This window comes from Hyposmocoma kahamanoa, unplaced genomic scaffold (assembly GCF_003589595.1).
Source record: "Hyposmocoma kahamanoa isolate Upper Pololo Valley unplaced genomic scaffold, ASM358959v1 95, whole genome shotgun sequence".
NCBI lineage: Eukaryota > Metazoa > Arthropoda > Insecta > Lepidoptera > Cosmopterigidae > Hyposmocoma > Hyposmocoma kahamanoa.
In genome coordinates, this window is record NW_020654972.1 from 590,562 (window position 1) to 613,978 (window position 23,417).

The 23,417-nt window shown below is 36.8% G+C and overlaps 1 protein-coding gene across 1 annotated transcript in view; it reads left to right on the top strand.

The window, feature by feature from the left end:
• Positions 1–7,828: 7,828 nt before the first annotated feature.
• The window catches only part of LOC113238179 (semaphorin-2A), a 512,200-nt gene continuing 496,611 nt past the window's right edge, over positions 7,829–23,417 (top strand). Inside the window, exon 1 of the mRNA XM_026474944.1 lies at positions 7,829–8,130. The gene's annotated coding sequence lies outside the window, so the exon portion shown is untranslated. The remainder of the gene's footprint in view (positions 8,131–23,417) is intronic.

Below are 23,417 nucleotides of genomic sequence, written 5' to 3' on the forward strand. Positions count from 1 at the left end.
ATTGATGTCAGAAGATTCTGATCTAAAGGCTCTTCTTCAATCCATTCTCAACGCCCATCTCACTCACAACGCCCGGACCTAAGCTACCCTCCCCGTCAGACATGGTGGTCCAGACATCAGGAGTATATCCGCCTTAGGCCTTCCGGCATTTTTGTCCTCAATCTATAGCACGGTCAACCTCGTAGGCAGTATCCTAAGGCTTCCGCCAACAAACTGCGAAGTGACGTGGTTAATTGAGTCCAGAAATGCCTGGAACCAGACTTGCCCCAATGAAAATTCTCCGTCTGACTCCAAAATTCAAAGGAACTGTGCAAAAAGACTCTAAATAACTTAATGAAGCATTGCACCCCAATAGACCGAGCGCGTCTGGAATCGGCGTCCAGGCTCAGGGAATCTGGCCACTGGTTACACGCTGTCCCCTCCGCCAGTACCGGTACCTTCCTGAGCGCCAAGATCATTTGCATAGCTGCAGGCTTCCGCCTTGGAGTCCCAGTTTGCTACCATCATCGGTGTCCTTGCGGAAAAGACGTAAGTGCTCTGGTCGCCACGGTCTTTTCTGCCAGCTGAGTGCCGGCCGTATCTTCCGGCATGCAGCGGCGACATCATCCGCCGGGCCTTAGCTACTGTTAACGTGCCCACTATACTCGAGCCATGCGGCATGTCGTGAACAGATGGCAAACGCCCGGGCGGAATGACTCTCATCCCTTGGAGTATGGGCCGGGCACTGGTGTGGGACGCCACATGTGCAGACACACTTGCCCCATCCCATCTCCAGCACATCAGCAAGGAGCTGGCTCCGCAGCTGAGCCGGCGGAAAGAATAAAAAGTAATAAGCATCCAGGATCTCGGGTCCGACTACCTATATATAGCCGTTGTAGTCGAAACCCTTGGCCCGTGGGGTCCCAGTGCCCTTAATCTGTACAAAGTTTTATTGAAAAAAATAATAGACTGTCTAGAAAATCCAAGGCCCGGCAGCTACCTTGCCCAAGGCATTAGCCTAGCAATATAAAGGGGGAACGCTGCCAGCATCTTGGACACCTTGCCGCGAGGACTCAATTTTATTCATATTATTTAAAAATCCTAGTTTTACTTTCTAGTATTTAAGCTTTTATTGTCTTTTTTACCTTATCTGTATATCAAATTATCAAAATAAAAATACAAAACGTATATGAACAACTCAAATAAATTGAACCAGTCACTTATTATATCCTATTTACTTACACCGTTTCTCAACGTCTTACAACGTTAAGGTAATTTAAATCGACATGTTGTATGAAAGGTTGTGAGTTTCGCCGCAGGCGCATTAGCATAACGAGCGCATGCTCGGGCAGCCCAGCGCCTAGTCGTAATGAATGGTCGCGCAATTGAAACAATAGTGGATTAGCGCCAACTACCTTATCTGCTTATGCAAATGAGTTGGCTTGCAAGGCGTCGGAAATTGCCAGTCTATGGATATATGTACCTTCTATACCTATCTATCATGAAATTGGTTCTTTCAAGTTCAAAATACACACAAGAAACTCCAAGACAATTTTTTTATTTAATGACAATCTTAAAATTATTTCATACTCGCTTAAGAGATAAGTAAATGGCAGATTTATGCCAGTGTTCCAATCGGCTTATAAGATTTAAGAAGACAAGGTGATTATTAAATTAGGATTATATAATTCATATAATCAATAGACTTGGATTATCGTGCAAATTAAAGATTAATTATTGTTAATATTAATTTGTAATATTTCTTTTGTTTTCTATGTTTTTTGTAAATTGCTGTTTTGTGTTTACACAATCCGAAATGTTTAATGAACAAAAATGAAAAATTCAGACGAACGTGCATTACTTTGGACTAAATTTGCAGGGTTTAAAATGGAATTGCATGCTGAATGCGGGATGTTACCCGGGTGGTTGTTACCCAGTTGCGACCGCATTTATACACGGGCGCTCATATTGGACGGACGAGATCGGGGTCAACTTGACCTCGTTTTGATGGAATACTATAGACACTGGCCTCTTCATGTTCTAACCGAATTAAGTTTTCGGAGCCTATAGAAAAAAGACAAAGTATAGAATTCAGATCTGAATTATAAAGAGAAATAGCGTCTAAGATTCGACCAAGTTCTACGAAACGACGAGGATGAAGCAGAATATTTGAAGCCTTATATCTCATCATAAGCCGTGTGATCACGATCTTCAATAATGAAGAAACGATTGAAGACATATTGAGGAAGGCTAAAGTGGTTTCAACATCTGAATAAAGTGAAGGAGCTTTTTTATGTTCTCTGCCAAATTCAACCGAGTGTGAGGACTATACCTTTGACGATATCTTTTCTACCGTAAATCGTGTGACAATGATCTTTACATATGTGGTGATGATAATGACACGTTGGAAAAGGGTTTGATAATTTTATCACTCGACTAAGTGAAGTGAGTAGCTTTTTTATTCTCTACCAAATTATAGCAAGCGATGAGGATGAAATAGATCTCCAAATAAAGGATGTCGTAAAGCGAATGACTACGATGTTTAATAATGACACTCGGAAATAAACCATAAAGCTATAGAGGATTAGATACGTCGAAAAACATTTCGCAATAACTCACGTAGTAGTTGAGATGTGACACTTGATCACGACATTGGATAAAACAACTCCGAGTGTAACACTCGCGATACCTCTCAATGTTATAGTTCTGATATTCGAGAAGTGCATAAAAGGTGACCGGTTTTCATACAAATTCTGAAAAAAACTCTTTTCTCCTTTATTGATAAATACAATGCATATTCTAATATACTAGCAATTACGTTTCGTCAAACCTTTGTGTCAATCAAACGGCATTCTACTTATTCCTATGTCCTGTTATTATATAGTAAGGCCTCTGTGAAAGTCACCTATGATCCGTTTTTCTATTTCGAACATCAAATGCTTCTGTTATTTAGTTCATAAATGTATTTTATTTTATGTTTTAATTAAAATCCGGCCTTAGCCGCCTTAGTATTAATAAAGGATTTTATTATAAGCTTCCTAGCTCTTAAGAAAGTGATACCGCTAAATCAATTTAATTTTAAGCTTCATGATCTTTTTTTTTCCTCATTTATTGTTAGTGTCTCGTAAATGGTGTGTTATGAAATTTATTTCAATGTTTTATTTCGGATTATTCATCCATATTGGTTAGTATAACAAAGATAAAAAAAAGCTTACACGCTAATGGCATTAATTACAAATTATAAATATGTACTGGGTTTCGTGTGTACATGAAGTTTGATCCAGTGTTCAAGAAATAAACCCTGGACCCTGCCAGTAATAATACTCACGATGCCGTCACCGCTGCCACGCACTCTGTGCATCAATGTTGCCGCTCTCTTTCTCATGATGGCGGCAAATCCACCTACATGAGCGACTGCGAACATTCCTGACGCGCTTATTTCAGGTATTTAGCAACATAGTTTTTGCATATCAAATTACTTATTTACTTACCATTAGATAAGTATCATGTGTGGTTTTGAATAGACCGAAGGCCTCGAAGTAATTGAACAAGGTAATCCAACGTCTCCCTTTGAACTTTTTTCAGTATTAGTTGATGGCAGAAACGCTTTGTGAATTATGCTAAAGTATATTATAGAAACGTATCATGAAAATTCTACCTGTCTCCTGTACCAAAAGTTGTAAGCTCTGAAAACTTTTCTAACTTAAAGGGCAAAGTTGGACAAAATAATACCGGCTTGAGCCACCTTACATGCCAAGGATATTCCCACCGCTTTTGCTTGTCCCGTCTCTCATATAAAGTTCTTATAGAGTAGGTAACTAATTTGTGGTATCTACTACAAATCACCTTTTACTAAAAGCTTAAATTTGAAAATGAAACTCCATCGCTTATATTCGTTTTTTTTTCAAACAAACCAATGTTTCGTAATCTTTACAGGTCCCATGATCACGGCTGACTGTCACCATTCAGCCTTTACAGGTCCCGTGATCATGTCTGACTTTCACCAGTCAGTCTTTTCGGGTACCATGGTCACGACTGACTGCGATGGTAAAGTCATCGACCTACTAACCGAACAGAACTACAGTTACAGAAATTATTAATTTATATATCTTAATTACGAGTTTAAAAAAAACAAATTTACGCGATTACTTCGGAATGTTCTTTGTAAATTTGTTCTGAATAGAGTGGTTTGCATTAATATTAGACATGAAAAAGTAAATACATTATACGCGTATTAGATTCAATGATAGTTTCATTTCAAATTTGTGGCAATCGTGCAAGCCTAAGAACTTGATAAAGACATAAAATTTTCTTATTACATTTACTACCGACGTCTTTTTCTTATCGTCCTAGATAAAATATACAAGAAGTTAATCCTGAAGCTGAAAAATCCCCGTGCGTAGAGTGCTAATATTACCTTTCAATATTAGGTTTCTTTTTTTATGATATTTTAACCGGCAAATATAGACACGGTCTACCTATTGAATAGTTCTTTTCTTTGGCATCTTTGGGAGCCATGGGACATACGATCATAAGTCTCATGTGTATTTGATTTCCCTGGCTCTCCATTACCTTCAAACTGGGACACAGTAGTAAGCTGTGCTGAAAAATTATATGCAGTGGCGGATATACCTAAACTTCACATAGAATCTAACCATCTAATTCGCAATTCTCGAGTTTTTAGGCATTCGCGATTGTTATACATAGGAAGTGAAACTATTTTTTTTGAATATTAATCGCGTATATTTGTTTTTTCAAACAAACCAACGCCACGGATGACTAGTGGGAGTCAACTGTGACCATAGGACATGTGAATAACTAGAAATTGATTTGTTTGTAAAAACAAATATACCCGATTTAGATCCGAAAAAATACTTTCATTTCCTATTAATAATATTAAAATAGAAATTAAAATAGAAAAGTCACCATGATGCATATACAACAATAGCAAATGTTACAATACCTTACAAAGTTTAAAGGTAGAGTAGATAAACACCATTTTTATTGGCTAACACAGCAAACTACACACATCAAAAGTGTCTAGGGATCAAGTACGTTTAAGAGTATTGCTGCAATTAGGGTTAATTATATTAACTTTTTTGTATCGCTATTGATACTTTTTAGTGAGTTTTAACATTTATATAAGGAATATTGTTTATAATTCGATAATAAGAAGAAAATCGATTGTCAATGTGGTTTTGTATAAAAATGAGTTATAGCGTTTTGACAAAATCATTACAATATCTGCATCGGAACCGAAACAATTTACATTATTATGGAGAGACGACATCATTTAACCCGAGAAGTGATGATGCGAGCCGTCGGAATGTTGGAAGCTGGTTCCAGGCAACGTGCTGTGGCTTTCACTCTTAACACTACACAGAGCGTCATAAGTCGCCTCTGGACGCGCTATCGCATGACGGGCAGCGTGGCCGAGCGACATGGAGGACGATCTCGCATCACGACTCGCAGACAGGACCGGTATATCCAAAATACTGCTCGACGGAATCGTACCATGACCGCCATGATGTTGGTTACGAGGCTCCACAGCTCCTCAGGCTTGCTAATAAGCGATCAAACAATCCGAAATCGTTTACGTGAAGTGGGTCTGCGATCCCGAAGGCCGCTCAGAGTTCCATCTATTGCACTCTGCAATCGCAGGACCCGTTTACGATGGGCTCGCGAACACAGAAACTGGGAGGAAGAAGACTGGCGCTATGTGTGCTTTGTGCGCTTCGGTATGAGACCGGATACAAGACGTACTCGAGTTTGGAGAACATCTGGACGTCATGAACGTTTGAGATATTGTCAGGAATTATTAATACAAAGATCGAACACTCAGAAAAAACACTCAGAAAAAATTCCTTCGATCCGGTCGGATTCGAACCGACGTCTTCTTGCATACCGTGCCAGACGCTATACCAACTAAGCCACGGAATGAACCAACGGACCTCACGAATTTTTTTTTTGAAATTTAATTTAATAAATAATTTAATTTCACAAAAAATAATTGAATATAAATTCAATAAAAATTTAATTATTGTCAGGAAGTTCATCCATATGGTGGGGGAACAATAATGATATGGGCCGGTATTTGGATCGGCGGAAGAACCGATCTCATGTGGATCAGGGGTAACCTCAATGCTCAAGTTTACGCAGAGAGGATTGTTTCAGATGTTATCACCCCTTTGCGAGGCCAGTTGGGTGATTCATTTCAACTAATGCATGACAACGCACGTCCACACACGGCTAGAGTCGTAACACGCATTCTTGCCGAAGCTCGTATCAACGTTCTGCCGTGGCCTGCTCAATCGCCAGACCTCAATCCAATTGAGCACGCATGGGATATGCTTCAAAGAAGAGCTGTGCCGAGTATGCATACCGTACATACTCTACAACAATATTTTGACTTGTTACAAAACACATGGGCGGCCATTCCTCAAAGTGATTTTGATGAACTCATCTTAAGCATGACAAATCGCTGTAATTGTGTGATTCGTGTTAATGGTGGAAATACAGATTATTAATTTTCTTATCTTTACAATAAAAATGAGCAAAATCATCATTTTCGCCATTTTTTTGTCATTTAATTGACGCCGTTAATTTGAGTTTTTTCCCACAATTTGCAAAAACATCAATTTTAGTTTATTTTAATTAAATATAGGGGTAAGCAGTTAAATAAAACATAAGCATTAAAGTAAGAAGTCGTCCTGGAAGACTGGATTTGGTAAATATTGCTTAAATAATTTTTATTTTAAAAATATTCACTTGATCCCTAGACACTTTTGATGTGTGTATTTAAGGATATATGAAAATTAATTATTTAGTTCCTCTTTATGATTATAATCACTACTTTCTTTATAGTTAAAAAGAAAGAAGTAAAAACAATACAATCGCTACATTAGAATGAGAATATAAATAAACGATATGGTACAAAAAAGATCATTCAGAATTTTTCATAAAATATTTTTTCTTTAACATTTTATTTTTAAAGACAGCTAGCGCGTCATTAAATATGTCGACATTCATGACTTTAAATACATTGTTGTATTTTTTTATAACTCTGTTTATAGAAGCACTTAAACCTAAATTCTTCCTAGAAAATCTATCTTTAAATGGAACACACATATATATATATATATATATATATATATATATATATATATATATATATGTTTTACGCCCGTTTCGCCTAGGAATTGAAAAGTTAATTTATTGCAAAAGTTGTGGAGAATCTATTGCATTATTTATAATTTTATGTAAGAAGCATAAATATAACATAATTATGCGGTTGGACAGAGATAGGCTCCTATATGTGGATAGTTGATCCACATAATGGGAATGGGTGTCTAGAACTCCTTCAGTGCAGCAGAAATGACTAAGAATTTTTTCACAGATTTATTATATTTCAACATTCAACCATAATAACGTTACCAGCTATCCAATCAGTTCGGTATAGTAAATCCTCCTTATATCCCGTTAAGTGTTACAGGCTCATAATCTACGAGGACACACGCTATTTGATTTCCTTTCGAGTGTTAATTAGCGATCCGCCTATCGCTAACAAGGTCGATCTAACTTTTCCAATTCGAGGACAAATCGAAATCGCCTTTAGCAAAACAAGTATTAATTTTGTATCGGTGTAGCCCAGTGGCGTTTCTTGTACAGCCGGCGTAATGTACGTTCAACACTTTGCAGGTACTTCAATATAGATTGAACTTTCAGTCTTCAAAATAATGTTCAGTTTTCCTTATGTTAAGGGAAGGTACGCGTGTTGCCGGATCTGTAGGGCGGGCGGGCGGCGCGGCGCGCACTGTTAGTCCCCCGCCCATGATCAGTCCTTTCCGCGTACTCCTAGGAGCGCCACGCCGCGTTCTCTCTTCACTCAATATCTGTCTAAACCTCGACATACTGACAAAAACCATCTATATCACGTGACTAGAAATTTTAAGTACAGAAATAAAATTTTAAGCATAGAAACATAAAACAGGTGCAGTGGCGTCACAGTTAAGTAAAGTATAAATAACGTGGAACAGTATTTTGGAACGATGTGAATAGTGTTAGTTACTTTAATGTATTGTTAAGTGGATTATTAACGGGATTTGATTGAAATACAACAGTCAAATGTCATGAATGTCTGCCTTGATAAAGGTGAGTAATGATTGTTGCTTGCTTCAAGTGCTAATGTATACGGCTTAACTTAGAGGCACATTAAATTGTTACTGTAGATTGAGTAGCCATTAAAGAGTATTTATATGCATATAGGATATACCTATATACAAACACTAGGTTTCCTGTGTAAATATTGTCCCCTGTTTCATACCGGAGTAAACAGTAGCGGCCTGCGGCTTCATTTCGAGGATCTCTGTACCGATTTGAGAAACTTAATCGTCATTTTCATTAAGGGGCTGAAGTTTGAAAAGACAAGGGGGTTTTTGAAATTCAAAGTTTTCTTTGGGCAGTAAAAAGGGGCCTTCATCTTTTGATGTTAAGGTTGCGTTGGCCTTGCAGTGTCTGTGGCATAAAACGCTACACTCGCCCGGCATAGCTTCGTAGATGAGTAATTTTGAGTAACCTTTGGTTACATTTCTTTGAAAATTTTTGTTTGAAATGTTAGTATGTTAGACTATTTATATCTTAGAATGTATTTCACCGTAATTTACTTTATTTTTGGAGTCATGTCGCTACTTAGTAACAATAGTATATATGAGTTGTAGAACGATTACTTATTTCCTCTTAATGCACAAGGAAAAATATTATATACATAAAAAGAAATGCTTATGTGTATTATTAACTTGCTTTATTTGATAAATAACAAACTATTTCTATAACGATTGCACCCAATTTTACGAATCAACGAAACGCAGTAAGCGATTACAGGAAATCTTTTTACATCGCAAAATTCAGCAAAAGGTCTCATGTTGGGAGAAAAGAAAACAGCCGCAGGAACGAGCAGCTGGCGCGGATTTGGCGCCAACTTGGGCCAAATCCGAAATGAAAACACGATGTGGGCCTCCGTGTCTTCAGAGTATAAATTTAAAAAGGATTCGCAAGGATTGAGGAGATAACACCTTTAATGGGATTTCGTATTTATTGCAGTAGACATAACCTTTATAGATCACGAATTAATAGAGATTGGGGGTGAGATAATTTTGGCATCTTTAACTTACTCTCCGATTTGAACGCAATTATTTTGTATTAAATTGCCATCCGGCAAATTGTATTGACCTACACACGACAAACACGATAAATAAGAAAAATAGTAGACAAGAAAAATTTTGCTACGGTATAAGAAAACTATATGAAATATAACAATAAAAAACTAAATAGTAAAAATAAGCAACATGGTGTCTAATATGTTAGCAGCCTCGTCCTCTGGATGGGACTGAGTTAATCAAAATAACTGCAGACCTTGAGAATGCTATTCGGTCAATTAAAAAAGATTATGTAAATATCGTATAATTAATAACTTGTCCAAGTTACAATGTTTCTTTGATCCATGTTACGAATACACATTACGAACTCAATAAGGATTAAAACTTCATTTGGAGGCGAAAAGCTTTTGAGTTTTCGGTAAATAAGGCTTACCCCTTTTCATTACACAATTAACATGACAAAGATGCTGTCTAGCTCTAATGCTCTAACAATAAGGGAGAGAGTAGACGTGTGACTTAATACAGGGTTAAGGACCATTTTTGTTTAGAAAGCCTTGTAAATATTACCATATAAACCTCGTCTGCGTCGTACCACTTAAAACACTGGAGCGCACGCTAACTTTGGACCCGGGAAAGATTACGCATTTTGTTTAAAAATTTATTTTAAACCTTCATAAATTTAAATGAAACCGTTTCTCCTGTTTGCGTTCTTAATAAATTCATGATCCTTGATATTTCTCGTAATACAGAGGTTACTTGACTTTCTGACCAAACAGTGTACCTTTCTTATGTAAATAGATTCTGAGTAATGATGATATTATTACGAAGGAAACCCCGGTCTTTTGTAGTCAGGGGAAAAATATGATACGGTTATGTCTGAATGATATTTTTGCTGTTTAAAGTCCTTTGTTTTTAAATAATTTCTATAAAAGCATTTTCGGCGTAACTGTAGGACTTTACAATATTTCAAAAGCGAACATTCCCACATTACCTTTTTAGCCCCCTATGCAAAATAGGGGAGTTATAAGATTGAAGCCTTAGACTGCGTATTTCCGTGTCTATCTGTCTACATCGTAGCTCCCAAATGGACGCATTGACCAAAAGAATTATAGTCCCACTGCTGGACACAGGCATCTTTTTTAGGCTAATTTAATCGGGATGGTTTTTATGTTTGATGAACATGTATTCAGTTGTTTAAAGATCATCAGCTTTTGTACCAGTTAATGAAGAGTCGATTAACTTAAAATTTGTTATACTTTAGTAGCTGTAAAGCTCTCTGTGAAAGAGTTCGTCCAGGGAAGTACTGCCACCTTACCTATTTCTGTGGACATTACTGCGTTCCAGTTTTGAAAGGTAAGGGTGCTAGTGAAATTAGTGGCACATGGGACTTGTCAACTTATATCTCAGGGGCAGTGGATAGATATAGCGGTGTCAGTGCCCCTCAGATCTTGGCGTTTCGTGGCTTTGAGTGGCACTGCAACTGTTATGGACAGGCGTGTTGCTTACCACAAGGCCCACGACTCGTTTGTGTCGTCACTTGGTATCATAAACAAAAATCTAATGACATTACAAGAATAAGGTAACTCTGATCTGAAACTTCCAGGAAAGCCTGTAGCCTGCTGAACTCCGCAACTACGTACCAATAGACCTATCTTGTTTGGACCCATTAAATCGGTATCAACGAGTTGTTAGTTTACCGATGGTGACTTTATTGACTTTTTGGAGTACATTGTTTAGTATCGGGTTTCGTTAAGTTTTAATTTAAGTATCAAAAAGTGACATGAACGTCAGCTTGAGGCACCTATAAAGGCACCGGTTGCGGTGAGAAAGTTCCAAAATCTCTCACTAGATGTCACTATACGGTGCTGAATGCCGAAAAATCAAGTACAAAGATCTATAACTGAAACCTGTAGCTCAGTTGGTTAGAGCAGCGCTACGGTACAGCGTGGTCATGGGTTCAAGTCGCATCGCGTCGAAGAAATTTTTTCTATGTATTCGAGCACTGTATAACAACTAACACTGACTGCCTCCGTGACCAAACGGTTACCATGCCAGACTTTGCAGTCGGAGACCGGCCCGTGTTCCGGTCGTGGGCCGGCCGTGACACGGTCAAATATCTATGTATGCATTTGTATTAGTGGTGTTCATGTAAAAAAAATCGATATTTTTTCCGATGTGATATATCGAAATGTTGCATCGATATTTTGCGATATATCGGTACAAAACATCGATAATCAATATCGTAATAATAAATATCGTAAATAAATAAAATAAAATAAAAGGAAGGAAATTTTACTAAGAGTAAGCGCCCGTACACACGACACGAATTTACACACAGGGAAAATAAGTTAAACCACCAGTTTTGACACAATAATCAAATGCTTTCTTCAGTTACTGAATTCCAACACAATAATATCGCCCGCACACAAGCAATATTATTGTGTGTGTGTGGCTAGCCAATGAGAATGTAACCACTACGTTACACTGACGGCAAGTCAAGCATGACACTTTGTACTTTTGACCGTTCTTATCGTAACCGGCATAAGTTGGATTTAAATCTTAAGTGTAAAGCTTGACGTGCTATTGACGCTGTACAATTTTGAATTGTATACTTTCAACTTTGTATGATTTTTCATGTATCGGATAAAATATATTGATAGAACATATCTATACCGAATGATACGATAATATCGGATTGATTCGATATATCGAGGGTATATAGCGAAAAACCATAACTCAGTTTTAGAATATTGAAATTGTTTAACGATATTTCAGCTATGCATCGTCAGGGTGAGTTCCGATAAGTCGAACACGTTAACTAATTTTAACTGTTTTTAAAAGAGAATTTTGTACTCTATTTAAAACGGTTATTTGACCATTTGTCACTTAGCCACGTTTTATAACTAAACGGACGGAAGGCTGTTGACGTTGGACTACAGTAGTACTCTCATCATTTGTTAAATCTTTGTAGAGCGTGGCAAATTCTCCTTCGGATTCTCGTTTCCTCCAACCAGGATGTACATCTTCTTTTTCTAGTTTCAATTTGTGTTTCCAATACTTCGTCATCAAGAGCTATTCCAATAGCTGCGACCTCATAATTGAAGAGAAAAATGGTAAATAACAAAAAGAAACCCGAGTCGTGGAAACGACACGGCACTGTGACGGCCCGGACCCGGCACGGTGTAACGTGGATCAAAGAATGACTGACCCGGTCGGCGCACGGTGGAAACGACACGGCACTGTGACGGCCCGAATTCGGCACGGTGTAACGTGAATCAGTGAATGACTGACCCGGCCGGCGCACGGTGGAAACGACACGGCACTGTGACGGCCCGAATTCGGCACGGTGTAACGTGAATCAGCCTTTAACCTTGAACGCTGAAGCACCAGCATCGTAGAAAATTTGTGGCCATGTAGAACATTACATGTTATTTTATACATTGCATTTATAGGACCGGTGTTTTTTTAAATTAATCTTTTGATTTTTGTAATATCATGTGCACTAGGTAGTTTGCAATGCACATGATAACTTTTTTTAAATATTTATTTGTAAAATAATTTTTATATTATATTTCCCTCGTAATACCAAAATATCCGCTATCTGCAACTTAAGAAAGATGGTCCTTATTCTAAAAAGCCCCGTCTTCAAATAAAACTCAGAAGACGCGAAAATGTAATTAAAAACTTAAATTGTTTGTACGAAGGTTTTTGATAAAGATGAATTGAGTTTGAAGTAAAAACGATGATAACCGAAACTGGATCATGCGGAACACTGAACACTGGCCAAAGTTTAAAGGTCACTCTCAATTAACTGTCGTGAAACGTGCTTAAAATAGAAATGCAGGTTTATTTGCAGTCATTACGTAGATAACTTTCGTTTTTCAACAATAAAATATTTTTTACGTGTTTTTTTATGTACAGTCGATGCTTTAAGATACGTGATGCCCTAACCGATCATTTGGTTCTTGGGTAAGGTACTCGGAATCATCAGGATGGCTAGGGTGTCGACTGTACATGCATAAGAATATAATTTATTACTCTTTTCTCAAACATGCTCGGAAATGTTTGCATTACTTTCAAAAAACGAACACAGAAAGTTTCTCATTCATGGGCCATGCGACTTCTTCCCGGCCAAGGCCTACAAAGTATGAAAATCCATTACTGTCCTCTTTTCTACTTTACACTAATCTAAAAATAATCTTCTAATAATGAAATTTGTAAAAAGAAAAACTTCTACAGCCAATTGCTCAGTGTTTATAATTCAAAGAATTATAAATACCTGCCTGTACCGCTTACTTACAAAAAAAAAGAAAACGGCGATAACATTTAAACTAAAGTGTTTTGGTATTCTTTTGTTTTTTCGTCTATTTTGTATTTTGGTCGCGAAAATGAGTGCTGGTGAGAAGAGCGACAACAAAAATGCAGTAATAGATATACATTCAAACACATCATCAGAATTTCTGCAGACTACTATTATTAATGTGCATGGAAAAACAATAAAATTTTCTTTTAGCAATTGTCCTAACACGTCAAATATTACTTTTAATATTAATTAATATTAGGAAATGAAACTAATTTTCCGGATTTAAATTGCGTATATTTGTTTTTTTAAACAAACCGATGTTTCGGGCCCTTTACAGGTCCCATGGTCACGGTTGACAAATAACCCTGTATACATATAGACACACATACATAAATACACATAAAATAACAAAAAAACAAAAAGAATATTACAAAGAGAGTTCAGCAAGAACGTGTGCATAATCCTACATAACAAAAGTGTATATAGAATAGTGATTATCAGAGAATACAGTTTGTCCTTTAACAACTTCCGTTTATTAACGGAAAACCATTGACTGTAATCAAGTTAGCTTAATAAGATACTTTATGGAATCAATGAAATCAATACGTATTCGTTACTAACAATAATTGCTATAATCATTGTGCTTGTTAAAAATGGGATCAAAACATGTTACAAGGCAACAATCTACATTACAACCGTTAACATCGTCTTCTTTATATCTATTTTTTCAGTGTAACTAGGTACTTTAAATCTTTATATTTATTATTACTCATTTTGTACAATTGTTTACTTCTCAATAGAATTTAAAAATGGAATCGATCGATCACTACGAAAAATGCCTTCGATTAGACAGACTTGCGTCTGTGCCACACCAGTAGGGCTAACACAACAGGGCGCGACTCTCGCGAGAACGACATGAAACGTGATATACTGCTACTCTCGCATAGAAATTCCATGCTTTACATCGCTCTCGCGCTAGTCGCGCCTTGTCGTACAGGGCGACTCTTCGAAGGACTTTTTCTTTGTGTTCGATCTTTGTATTGATAATTATAACAAACTAGTAGAGTAAAATCACAAAAAAGAAATGAATATCATGGTAGTAAAACATAATATAATATTCATTACAATCAATATTAAGTAACTGTAATTTCCAAGAATTCGTACGAAGCATTTCGCTTCGCTTCTACATTGATATGGCGAACGACTATAGAGTGGAATTCTCTACCTGCAGATTTGTTGTTCCCTGAACGTTATAAGTTGGACCTTTTCAAGGCGAGAGTGAAAAGGCATTATTTGGGTGTGCATGCTCCATCGTCGACTTCATTGTGACTTTCCATCAGGTGAGATGGAAGTCAAATGCGCAGTTATTATTTTAATAAAAAAATAAATAAAAAATAAGTTTAACATTCAACATAACAAAATATGGAAGTCGTTTTTTAGCGATGATAAAACAGAGAAGGAATACTATTTTTTTTTGGTTACATTTCACAATTCAAAAACTTCGACTCGCAAAAGGCGTTCTATGGTAATTTATTTACACAAAGCTATTGCCGGTTCCGTACATATAGTAATTGGGACGGGACATTTGCAAACGAGTGTAGCACAATAAAAAGCCCGATACATTTTCAAAGGTCGTGTAGGCGGACAGTCTTAGGTAGAACGGCAATTAGTGACACGCAAACAAGCTGTTACTACGAGATAAATTATTGTTTGTTTACATTGTGTGTATGGTAACGGAAGATGGAGGAAATCGTATGTCAGTTAAACGTAATGGTTTACAGGTGGGGATCCTAAACTAACAGGAACAGACAAGGGAACGTGTCGTGTCCTAAGTTATAAAGGTTCATTTACGACTTGAATTTCAATTTTGGAGATTTTCCTTTGAAACTTTACACAGTAAATAAATTTTGAAAATTTTCCTTTAATATTAAGTAGGGTGTATTGAATACCACGACGTTATACTACCATGATATTCAATTGTTTTTTTGTGAAATTACTCCACTAGTTTATCACAATTTATTAATACAAAGATCGATTACTTACTAAGAAAAATTCCTTCGATCCTTGGATACAAACCAGAGCTTTCAGCATACCGTGCCTGATTTTCCTTTCAATATAATATGTAATTTTGTCTTATGAAAAAGAAATCAGTCTTTCTTTTAAGAAGACTTATGACTTATTGACTTTTTTTAATGAAGATAAAGAAAGTACCGCGGCTTCAGTTATTTTTTTTAATTAAAAGCCTTTCAATTTTATAAGTCAGCAGCCTATTTTATTTCAAAAAAAAAAGCGGAGCTTAAAATGATGGCCGTCGCGAATGGCACTCGAAACAAACGGCGTTATCAAATCAGTGCACCCGAGTTAAAGTGCCGGTGAAATAGAAGGGGGCACTTATTGCCTCGGCCCCCTATTCCTCACGTCTCCCTATAACACCCACACCCTACTAGCCCGAAAACCTGGAGGGTGACAAACTTAAAATTAGTGTTAATAGTCGAAGGAGTGAAATTATATAACCTTCTGCTCGTTAGTATCGATTTTACAGTTTATAATAAATCTAGTAGAAAGTGAGGAAAAACTGGTCGATTTGTTGGCTATTTGTGAGTTTTAATTTACAAAGTTATAATGAAATCAATTTATTGCGTGATATAACGCGCATTACGCATATTGTAGGCAGGCAGGGTGGAGGCGGCTAGTGCAGTGAGGATTCCATCGCTGCACTAGGTTCCTTCGCGTTTGGATATCACTTTCCACTTAACATCAGGTGGAGTGGAGTCATTTGCCTGTCAGGTATAAATAAAAAAAAAAAAAAAAAAATTACAAGTTTTCTTTGTAACATGTCCAATAAATATTTTTCAACTATATCTATGTATATCTTCTTTTTTCTTTTTCAACATAAAAATAAAAAAATCTCATTTTTGAACGAGATACACAAATATGTTAAAAAATAATGTAACATAATAATATATATAATAATATAATCGAATATACATAACATTTCTATATATTATCTGAGTATACATAACATTTCTAACAAACGGCAGAATCAGTGTTAACACTCAACTGTCTGACGGCCATTGTAATTGTAATTGAAAATTTGAATTCAATTTATTCGCTCCGAGGGCGCGATCGACCTCTTGCCTATCATTCACTGCATTAGGAGTTTTATCAATATACATAACGTACTGTAAACAAGAACAATATGCATATATCAGGGGTCGGAGTAATAATTATCTACGATAATTATCTTGACATAATTATCATGACATGATAATCAGCTTAGTAAATATACCCTGGTAAAAAATCTTATATTTATAAAATTAATTGGAATTACAAATTGCTACCGCTATCAACGTCGTCGTGCCATGCATGCGTTTGTATCAGAGACGTATCCAAACGTGTCTAACGTGGTCTTTGGTGTCAAATGTCAATCTCTGAAACTTGGAAACCAAGTCGTTTTCCCAAAGATTTTTCTTAGTGTTTATTTAATTTTTTCACTGTATGTCATTTTTAGCAAAAAACACAACTGTAAATTGTTTTGGTCAAAGAACTAGAAACTACTCACCTATCATCTATAATGATTTGCATGTTGACGAAAGCAATATCTAACCTAAGATTAAAAAATGATACAAAAAGGAAATTATTCTCACAAATCTCTAATAAGTAAGCATTATATTTTGGCACATCTAAGGGTGTATTGTAGAAAATATATACATATATGATATTTACGATAGGTAGGTAGACATAGGAATTTTAGTAAAGATTATTGAGTCTCGGTCGACAAACTGGCCTGCAGCTTGGCGGGCTTTGAATTTGTAGCCAAAAGCTATTTTTAAAACAATAAACGATTTTTATTGTAAATGGTAAATGAGGTTAGATTTTTTATGTGTTTTGTATTTATTATGTTACTAAGTGATGGGACGAACAAGTCGTGCGTCTGGTGTTAAATGACATGCTTGTTCTTAGCCGTTGCAGTGCCACTCAGACAGTGGCAGTGGCAGTGAGGGACCTCCTGCCACTGCGCCTGTCACCTTGAGACAAGTTGACAAGTCCCACGTGCTTATCATTTCACCGGCACAAATCAAAACACAGTAACGCTCACATTACTGCTTGGCAGCAGAAATAGATAAAACAGCAGTACTTCACTGGTCGAACTCTTTCACAAGGAGCTAAATTACAGGTTGTAAATAATTATACCAGAGAAATAAATCCTACATCGTCCAATGACACGGCGCGCGGTGATCGAATTACCGTTGTCGATAGTCAATTAAAGCAGGCATACGGTTGCAAATGGAGGAGAATAAACTCCGTTCGTTTTTAGTCAGGAATATCGCAGCACATATTTCAGTGTTTATCACGACCGCATGTATGCCGAGGCGTTTTGAATATTTCATGCAGAAAGATCATTTATTCCTTGATTTAATACTGCCTTTATAGAATGACGTGTCCTTGCTATAATAAAACAACGTATAATCATAACTTAAAAGTGCTTTTATTACATGAAAGCATCAATGCATGAAAGTCATAAAAATAACACGAACTAAGTGTAACAAATTATGTACATGTAAAATTTTACAACTCCCCTATTTACACATCAAAAAGTTATCTACTATTATTTTTTTATGGTACTAAGTGACGAGACGAATAAATCGTGCACCAAGTGGTAAATGACACGCCTGTCGTCGGCAGTTGCAAAGCCCCTCAGAGCTTCAAACCACAAAGATCTAAGGGCTACTGCCACTGCGCCCTACACCCTGAGACATAATAGCGATGCCACACGGGCGTTGCGTTGTAGTAACTCTATGATTTCAACGCACCGAATACCACACGTTACTTCTGCGCGGTGTCGCAATAACGCCGCTTTCTTTCGCACCGCGCAGCTCCCCTCCTCGCTTCGTCTCCTAGCCCGTTGCGACGTTGCAACGCACCGGCGGCGCCCATGGACACGCAGTTCTAATTTATATGCAGCACAACGCAGCGTCACTGCTCAGTCTCATGTGTCTGTAATTTCACCAGTACTTCCCTGGACGACGAACTCTTTTACTAGAAGCTACATTGCTAGTAAATTTCATTCGCACTATCCTTAAAAGCGCTCTCCCTAAAAGTCGTCATTTTGTAGATGTGACCTTATCACACCAAGGGCGCACCTTTGGTGCTTTTTATTTTCTTGGTTCTTTTTATTTACATTAATCTACTCCCTTTCAATTTTCAACTATTTACATATTAATGTTGATAGCATAGTGTAACTGTAAAATTAAAATAAGTAACAGAAGTAAACCTTACCACAACAACCATCTTAGCTAATAAATAAACTATTCTTTATAGAAGCATAGATGATAAAATATTATGATTTGTGCAAGTCGGGTTGGTAATTTAGGGTATAAGGAAGGCCCTAAACGAGATATTAGTATACCTCCTGTGTTGAAAACCTTTTCGCTTAATGGGTTTTTTGTAGCCTTATCTTCCACTGACATTAAAGCTAAAGATCTGTAAATTGTTTTTGCAAGCATCGTTTTGATGTATGTATACATAGTGGTATAGCTTGTACCCAAATATGGGCCGGGGAAAAAGGTTGAATAACATTTACGACAGGGCGCAGGTGTCACCGAAATCCATGTCCTGTTTGTATAACTAATGGCGATCCCGCACTTGGAAGAAAATGATCGAACGAATGAATGAACCAAACATGGCGTTTGAACGGGTGTAGTTACACCAACATATTATCGATCTCTAAAAAAGATAGAAATGTGGTTTTTAAATTATAACTATTCTGGCCTAATTCATATCTTGATAAGAAAAACTCATGTGGTCATAAGTACATCAAAAGCGCTATTATCATATCAAAGGTACACACGGTGACTTTTAGCAGCGATGCAAACGCGATGCAATAGCGATGCAGTAGCTAATCGTCTACCTTTACACACACGTGCCACTGCTCAGCTGCGATGCAAATGCGCGATTGCATCGATACAAACGCGCGTTTGCATCGATGCAATCGCCTGTAAATCGCAAGTGTAGCGATGCAATCGCGCGTTTCACGAACGCGCGTTTGCATCGCTGCTAAAACTCGCCGTGTGTAATCACTCAAAGTCATAAAAATAATACAAAGCACCTAAAACGAATTTTGTATTATTGGAATTTTACAACTACCATATTAAAAGCACAAAAAGATATCGACTAATTTCATTCGTAGAATCTCTAAGCCCGTGTTCTGAAAAGTTGCCATTACACCAAGTATGCGAATTCGAGTTGGGAACTGTGTATTAAAAGTAACATTACACTGGTTTGTCTATTATTAATTTACTTAATCATTTATTGCACAGGAAAACACAAGTTACATTTATCAAAAAAGAGAACACAAAGTGTACTCTGCTTATTTCTATAATTATAACTTTTTTACAGAAAAACCGGCATCAAAAGTTCGTGGAATTGCATCTATTTGTTGTAATGCTTTTTAAAGCCTATAGCCAATCTTTTTACTCGAACAGCCTCTCGTGAAGGTATATTCTTATAGTCTTATTGAAATCAGTTGCCGGAAAGTGCGTGGAACCGGAAATCATCCCTTAGTTTACCACCCTTAGAGGTAAAATATTTTGTTCAAATTTAAATGGAAGCAATACTGACGTACCATCTTTCTAATAAAAAAAAGAATGATCAAAAAGGTTCGAAAATGCCGGAGTAATCGCATACATACAAAAAAAGTACAGTTGAATTGAGAATCTCCTCCTTCTTTGAAGGCGGTTAAAAAGAAATGTCTTCCTGCAGACCTAAATACAGGACAATAATTACAGTAACGGCACAACAAAATAAAATTATGTAATAAAAAAAAACAATATCGATAACATAATATTATTAGAAACTATATAAATACATAGTTAAATTCGTATTTTATAATATATATAAAATGGATGGTATGGTGGATAAATAGTGTTCCTTGACTGCCATTTTGAAAATAGATAAGCGTGAATAGTAATTAGAAGTGCGTTCCAAAGTCTGACCGCGTGAATAGTGAAGGAGTGAGAATAAAAACACTTAAAATAATCTATAATAATAATAATAATAATAACATTTGATTTGGATAATAACAATAATTGGATTTCTGTGGCATGTCGCTTCCAGCACAGACGCAGAAAGCAGTCCTGCTGGATACGGCACGTATTGTACACCGGTTCTTGAATCTGTGTCTTGAATGTGCCAATCGTGTGCATACCGCTATGGGAATACCGCCTCTACCCATAAAAAAATTCAAATTTTATATTTTATGCCACGGGAGAGGCGAGAGTTTTAAATAATAATAATTCTTTATTTCGAACCATAAAAATATCCATAGACTTAGAACAAGGGTGACCTTCTTCTAAGTTTAAGTAGCAAAACAGTCCAAAGAAAATTATTTTCTTAGTTCAATAACAAATTGGGCTACGCCCTTGACTTGCTCTATCCAATGTTTCAGGATAGGACAATCATACCTTCTTGCTATAGTTTCTAGAATGCTGTTAGGACTTTGCCGCACGACTCAACAGCGAGACAATCTTTTTGCGCATGGAAGCTGGGCGTATGCACTACCGCAAACATACCCGATGCACTACACCAAGATGGCAGTTCCATCAGCATTCCAAATGCACTATTATATTACACGCGCAAAGCGCAAAAAGCCCGTTTCACATACCTACACCACAGGCTGTTCGAGTAAAAAGATTGGCTGCAGGCTTTAAAAAGCGTTATTTTAACTCGTAAGAGCAAGCATATTTGCGGGCAAACCATGTCCATGGCCCCCGCGATGTCCATGGCCCCCGCGACACGGAGTTTCCCTAGTGCGGGGCTATGTTGAGTGTGTGTGTGTGTGTGTGTTATATCCCGTATGCATGCGGCTGAGCCCGCTTATCAGCTCGTCAGCATACAAGTTAAATAACTTCGGAGAAGTAATTTAATTAAACAAAATTATTGTATGTACCTTATCTTGAAAAATTATGTAGGCATACGTTCATACTAAATTGGTGTTATAGTGCGAAAATAAAGTGAAGAAAACAAACTGTTAGCTGTTGAAATGAAAAAAATAAATATTTTTTTATTTATTTTATTTTTTTTGTAAAATCTAGTAACGGGATGAAAAAGTCGAGCGCCTGACGGTAAGCTACACATCTGTCCATAATAGTTGCTGTGCCACTCACAGCTTTAAATCTCAAAGATCTTAAGGGCACTGCCACTGCGCTCGTCACCCTGAGACATAAGTTGACAAGTACCTGCCTTACGAATGAGCGGTAGAGTTTAACCATTGTGACGATTTCAAGTGTAATAATGCTTACCTATGAAATACAGATTATTTTGAATTTGAATTTACCATGTGCCTGTAATTTCACCAGCACCCCCTTACCCTTCAAAACCGGAAGACGGTAATGCTGACATTACTGCTTGGCGGCAGAAATATGTAAAGGGGCAGTACTACCCTGAACGAACTCTTCCACAAAGAGTTGCACTGCTGCTAAGAAAACTAAAAATAAATAATAATAGGAAATGAAACTATTTTTCCGGATTTAAATCATCATTAAACCAGTCAACCGTGACCATGGGACCTGTAAAGGACCTGAAACGTCATTTTGTTTGAAAAAACAAATATACGCGATTTAAATCCGGAAAAATTGTTTCATTTGCTATGTGTAACAATCGCGAAAACCTAAGAACTCGATAATAAATAATAATATTAACCGAATTAACACGGCGTATTATATGCTTAAAAATTTTATTATTACCAAAACTGGATTGATAATAAATAAAAATATATTTTCAGTATCAAACTTGAGGACTTCTTACTATATCAAGGACGGCGTAAAGTACTATATAACTACATATAACGCTGTTATATTTCACCGCTTCTATGTACATAAATGAAGCACAAACAGTTGACAAGAGATATAGAAGCGGTTTAGTTGACAGTTTACATTGTGCCTTATCCGTAGACATATGACATCGTATCAACCTTATAATACCGCCTACTTTTTGATTTCATAATACAGAGTGTATTAAAAAGTATTGTGAGTTCCAATAGGCTGTGAGAGTATCGTACCTACTAATACACTTTTTCCCTATTCGTAAACATGACAACGAATCAATCTCATAATATCGCCTGCGTTTTCATGTCATAATATCTGTATTATAAATATATAATATATCTGTATTATATAAAAGTGTTATACGTAAACTACTACAATATTGTACCTAACCAGTTGTGAGCGTATTGTACCTAGTAACAGACTGTTGACTCCGTAGATATATTGCAACGCAACAACCTCATAACATCGCCTACGCTTTCATTTCTTAATACAGAATATAATAAAAAGTATAATAGACTATGAAAATATTGTGCCTAACAGGTTGTGAGAGTATTGCACCTACTGAATGCCTGTTACCTTATCCGTAGATATATTACAACATATAAACTTCATAATATCGCCTACTTTTTCAATTTATAATAAAAAGTTTTATACGTACAGTCAAGAGCACGTCAAGCTTGATACTTTGTACTTTGGACCGTTCTTATCACAAGCGGCATAGAGTAGGATTTAAATTTTAAGTGTCAAGCTTGAAGTGCTCTTGACCCTGTACTAATAGACTATGAGAATATTATGCCTATCAGACAGTAAGACTATTGTACGAACAACGGCCCATCAGACTACACATTTTTGTTCGAAAATCGCCTCCATTGCAACGAAACAAGATACGTAGCTTAGTATACAATGTGTAGCTTGATATGCTGGCGTGTGTACCTCCTGACAGGCTAATATTCTATTTAAATTGAGCAATACTTGACTATGAAAACATGATAAAATGGTAAAAATACAACAAGTAAATGTCAGTAAAGTACTGTTTTCTATAAAATTTTCTTGGGTAACTTCGTTGTATGCAAAAAATCAATCTGTTTTTGGGGTAAGCCATGATTGTAGGCAGTAGCTGATTAAGGTGCAAGGTGGATTGGTCATCGGTACCTG